The 5,537-nt window shown below is 44.1% G+C and overlaps 1 long non-coding RNA gene and 1 other non-coding gene across 2 annotated transcripts; both read left to right on the top strand.

Moving 5' to 3' along the window:
* The first annotated feature begins 452 nt into the window (after positions 1-452).
* On the top strand, positions 453-3,521 carry LOC114606421 (uncharacterized). The gene is made up of 2 exons (XR_003708865.2): positions 453-969; positions 2,552-3,521. It is a non-coding gene; the product is annotated as an uncharacterized LOC114606421 (long non-coding RNA).
* On the top strand, positions 2,266-2,392 carry LOC114606954 (small nucleolar RNA SNORA47). The gene has a single exon (XR_003709027.2). It is a non-coding gene; the product is annotated as a small nucleolar RNA SNORA47 (small nucleolar RNA).
* Positions 3,522-5,537: the final 2,016 nt, after the last annotated feature.

The following is a 5,537-nucleotide window of genomic DNA, read 5'->3' as shown; positions in this document are numbered from 1 at the left end:
TCTCATCCTGAAGCAAAGTTCTTAACCCGAAGTAATATTTCTGGGTTAGTGGAGTCTGTAACCTGAAGTGTATGGAACCTGAAGCGTATGTAACCCGAGGTACCACTGTACTCTAATAATATCTGGAGGGCCAAGGATTTCCCACACCTTCTACTGCATGAATGGCTTGAAAATTTTGACTGAGGATTGAAACCAGATGTGTGACCCTTGATGTTTGGTTTTCACACTTTTTTCCGATTCATAAGATGCACACCATAACCGTGTTGTAAGTAGGGGGTGCAGCACAAATGCACACTCGCAGTTCGCAATACTGTGCTGTACTACAAACAGTGTGGCACAATCTTTCATAAAAATGAATTTCAAGAGATAGTATTTATGCAGGCAAAATCAGATGCATGAATTATACATCTACCTTGACAGCAGGGCATATGTGAAAGCTCTATCTGGGGTTTCTCCGCCCCCAGAGTACTGCAAAATAATTTTGAAATGTTTCCAAGAAAAAAAGCACACGAGTTTTGAACGTCAATGAATTTTAGGGCGGAAACAGAAGAGAGCACGGCTTCTTTAAGAGAAAGCACGTGACGTTTTGCACCTTTTAAGCAGAGCAAGATGGCTCTCTTCGAGTCAGGGAAGGTGGAGGAATGTGCCGTGGCTTTGCTCCCCCGGACTTTCAAACGAAGGCTAGCTTTGCATCAGATCCCACAAGGTAGTCTGAAAAGGGGCTGGAAGGAAAATGAACTGGGTGGAGTGGAGACATCGCTCAGCCTCTAACTGCTTCTAAATTGAGATATGGAAAGAGAGAGCAACTTGCAAGGCCGCCGCAGGATGAACCCGGACCGAGCTGAGACTGCCAACTGGAGGACGAGGATAATCGTTGAATCCGAAAAGCAAGATTCTGCAACCACTTAGCAGTGAGCAGCGGCGGGCACTTTGCAGCACAAACAAGCAAACGCATTTCTTTACTCAGAAGTAAGTCCTGTCGGAATTCAGTGGGATTTACTCCCAGGCATTGGTGTGTAGGCCTTGGTAACCAGTACGTAGTTCTATTCTCTCGCAGATCATGAAACATCTTCCTGTGTCTTGCGCACGGTTTGTTTGTTTTTTAAATGTTAAAAACACGTTAGACTTGAAGAGTGAAAGTATGCCTCTGACCACGTGCAGAGTTACTTTTCCTTGCTATTTCTACTCCAGACTGCTATGTATAGGTGTAGTCAGGATTTTTGTTAGGGGGCGGACAGGACTTTTTTTTTGGGGGGGGAGGACTTTTGTTGGGGCGGCAGAAGCGACGTGATTGGTCAGTTAAGTATTCCTATAGTTTTGTTTGATGGGGGGGAGCAGCTGCCCCCCCCCCGCTCCCCTCAGCTGTGCCCATGCGGCGGTGTAACGTGAATAACTCAGGCTAGAACACTCCCCTGTCCTGTAATTGCTCATGTTTCTCAAAGGTATGGGGCGGGGCGGAGCCACAGTCCGGAGCGTTTTCCAGCTTAAGTCCAATGTTGTCGCGTTACTGGGCAGCAGCAGTAGAGGAAGACGCGCCGCTGCTGCTGCAGCAGCAGCAGCTGCACGCCTCGCTCAGCCCGCTCCATCAGTGCAGCAAGGTGAGGTGTTGAGTGGCCTTGTAAGTGGTGAAAACTAAGTACCAGGTAAAACGAATACATCAGAGTGTACTTCTGGCCCGTTTTCTAAGTGCTGGGAGTTAATGTTACCTGGACTTGTGACATTTTTATTACTGCACCCCCCCAACCTTAGGTAAGTGTTTTAGGATGGGATGTTGGAGGAGACAGACCACTAGAAAAGAATCACTTTAAAGCCCATATGATTATAGTAGTTTGCTAGTACCTACTGCTAGTTTGTCAGCCCTCAGACAATGTGGGCTCCTCTTAAAGGGAGGTTTTTACAGCAATGGCTTGCTACCAGCAAGGATTTTAGGGTGAAAGGGTTGAACTCTGTAAACCTTGGGGTTTGCTCTAGTGCTCTTCCCTCCCTCCCTTATCCTAATCACAGGAGTACAAATACTTGCTTTCATTGAAGGAATTTTCAAGTAAAGCAAACACACTTCTCTGTGGGAACATTACTAGGCTCTTTCTTTCTAGCTTATGATATTGAGAAGGCACGGGTGGAGATTTTCCATGGTATGGGAGTACCAAGCTTGTTAAGGTTGCGTTGGTTGCAGAAAAAGATTGAACCAAGACCTTGCTCTTCTCCTGGTGTTGCATAAATTTTATCAAATGCTTTCTTAAATGCATGTGATTAAATGGCAAGTTATGGAGGTTTGAGAAAATAAGGCAGTTAAATGTACTGCATTTATTGGTTACAGCCTCCAAAATCAAAACTGCAAAAGCAAGTCCTGTTCCTTTGACCTGTGTAGGAACTCTATTGCTGGTTGCATATATCTTTTCCCCCAAAACCTAATGACTGCTCAAGGGAGTAGATTTTGTAGTTATGCAAAGCTCCCATTACAGTGTCTGTAATGTCTGAGCCACAAACTATTTGTTTTTTAGACAAGTCATACCATAGGCATTAATCCTTAAATGTTATCTTCTCTTTATAGGTTGACTGAGAAGCTGTGAAAGTTGGATCCAGAGCTTTGACACACTAGAAATACTACGTTTTCATGCAAAGCAAAATGTGGACAACCCCCCCCCCCCGAATTTATTTAAAACAGGCATGTCCAACAAGTAGATCATGACCTACAGGTAGATCATTGGACGTCTGTGGTAGATCACTGGTAGCTCAGTGGCTCCCCCCAAAGAAGAGAAGCTCAACAAGTTTGAACCCGAAAAGAAATGGGCTTTCCTCATCCCTCAAAAAAGCTCAACAACTTTGACCTGAACCCCCCAAAAGAGGGTAGATCACCGCCAGTCTTTAACTCTTGTGAGTAGATCACGGTCTCTTGGGAGTTGGTCACCCGATTTAAAATATAGATGCTCTGCCAATGGTACTATGAGGGTGAAACTACAGCAGATCATGTGAATCCACTTGTGTTTCCCATAAAAGCTTTTAAGCAGCATGACTACTTAGAAATAAATTTTTTCTCCTGCCTTTTTGGATATGTGATAATGGTGGGCTAGAAAAATCGAAGATTTGTATTTTCATTTTTGTTCTGCTACCTTGCTTTGAGAACCATTCCCAGATTTCACAATGAAAGTTAGTCCAACACCCTCTTACTGAAAAGCTATTATATTCTTATCTACTTTAAGGTTGAGGATTGTTGGGAAGTTTGGGTGCAATTCAGCAGAAGAGGGTCTTGCATGGGTTAAGACAGTTAGGTACCTCCAGATTTCCAGACTATCCCTATACCTTTAACCTGTAACTCTTTTACTCTGTCAGGCATCATGATATTAGAATGATATTGTGAGATTACACTTCTCTCTGCCCTGAAGTTAAGAGGTCATTCTGGAACTATCCTCCGAGAGATCAAAGGAGCCAACATGGCTTTGTTCTACTGTAGATTAGTTGGGTAGAAATATTCCTAGTTCTAGTCTGTATTTCCTACAATAAACTACTTGGTTACTTTTTTTACAAACAAGCATCTCTGTGTGTGATTGCAAGTTAAAAGTCTGCTCTCTAACCAAGAGTCACATTTTGAACACTGCCTTTACATACTAAAAGGGTTTCAGTAGGTAATTGGAACCAAATACCAAGATTTTGCTTGGTAACCGAATGCAACTTCCATCAGTGAAAAATTTAAAACGAATCGCTGTGTATACTTGCATAAAAACCAGGTAGTTGCTGTAATAGGATGATGGCACTAAGATTTAAAAAGTCCATCTTCATGTGACTCAAATGTTAAACATAAGTTGCAATCCCCTCTAACAATAAGTATCCTGATGATTTCAATGATTATGGAGACTGTGTTGTATCTAAAACGTAAGAGGGAGGGGAAGATGCAGTACAATTAGTAATAGCACTGTGCAATTTTTCAATATATTGGCCCAAATCAGTTTCAAAATCACACCATGGCAGCGATTTTGACTCACCAATACATTGTTGCTCATGCGAGGGATAGCCGGGCAGCTGATTTCAAGGCAACGCCAACATTGCATGATCTCAGCCAATGATCTGAGTTGCCTCAGAGAGAACAGGGCCGCCATCACTGCTGATATAAGCCATGGCCATTGCTGAGGCACCGTGGCACTACCTTCCCCTGGCACTGAGGAGGCGGAGGTGTTTTTCTCAGTCAACACGAAAGCAGCAGCCACAGTGGACAAACATATTTGCTACGGACGGACTGTGGCTTGATGCACCCCCATCCCCTCCCACTCAAACCATGTGGTGGAGGTCACTCTCCTCCCCCCCCCACCTGATCTCCAGTTTCAGACATCATGATATGTATATCACAGGGGTCAGCAACCTTTTTCAGCTGTGGGCCGGTCCACCATCCCTCAGACCATGTGGTGGGCCGGACTATATTTTGAAAAATAAATTAAAAATGAATGAATTCTTATGCCCCACAAATAACCCAGAGATGCATTTTAAATAAAAGGACACATTCTACTCATGTAAAAACACACTGATTCCCGGACCGTCCGTGGACCGGATTGAGAAGGCGATCGGGCCGCATCTTGCCCACAAGCCTTAGGTTGCCTACCCGATATATCGAAATGTGATGTTTAGCTGCTGATATATCACGATGTTGAAAACCAGACATTGCTCAGCTCTATTAAGTAGTTAAAGGTAAAGGGACCCCTGACCATTAGGTCCAGTTGTGGCCCACTCTGGGGTTGCGACGCCCATCTTGCTTTATTGGCCGAGGGAGCTGGCGTACAGCTTCCGGGTCATGTGGCCAGCATAACGAAGCCGCTTCTGGCGAACCAGAGCAGCACACAGAAACGCCATTTACCTTCCCGCCACAGCGGTACCTATTTATCTACTTGCATTTGATGTGCTTTTGAACTGCTAGGTTGGCAGGAGCAGGGACTGAGCAATGAGAGCTCACCCTGTCGCGGGGATTCGAACCGGCGACCTTCTGATCAGCAAGTCCAAGGTTGTGGTTTAACCCACAGCGCCACCCAGCAGCATTTGGGAAGCTGATTATGGGTACAATGGGAGTGAGCCCAAGTGAATTCAGTTGGACTTATTCTTGCTCAGACACTGTTAGTATTGCAGTCCAAGACATTTCTGATCAGTTAAACTGATAACTGCAATCCTTGTCAGTCTAAACTGGTTTTATAAGGGATGGACTGAAACATTAAGGATTAAGGCTTAGTCTCAGAACACCCCCCCCAGCTGTAGTTTAAAGTCACTGAAACTTATATTTTTAAAGTCACTGGAGTCCAGAATAGCAGAGGGGAGAGCCTTCCATGGAGTAGTCAGTTTAATCACTTCAGCATCTTATCTTTAAGTAAGAAATAACTGATAGAGTAAGTTATGCTATGGTAAGGTAAGGTAAGGTATACACCTCTTCAGCTAATTGCCAGTTTGAATGGCTCTTGGACATCAGATTGCTCTACTGAGAAATACAAGAGATTTATCAAAAATGAAGTTTAACTGTCTTTTGCCTAGCACCTTCATGAATTAAGGTTTTACACCACAAA

The sequence above is a fragment of the Podarcis muralis genome, chromosome 11 (assembly GCF_964188315.1).
Source record: "Podarcis muralis chromosome 11, rPodMur119.hap1.1, whole genome shotgun sequence".
In the NCBI taxonomy this organism is placed as follows: Eukaryota; Metazoa; Chordata; class Lepidosauria; order Squamata; family Lacertidae; genus Podarcis; species Podarcis muralis.
The sequence above is the reverse complement of the archived record's forward strand: the minus strand, read 5'-3'. Positions and strand labels throughout refer to the sequence as shown.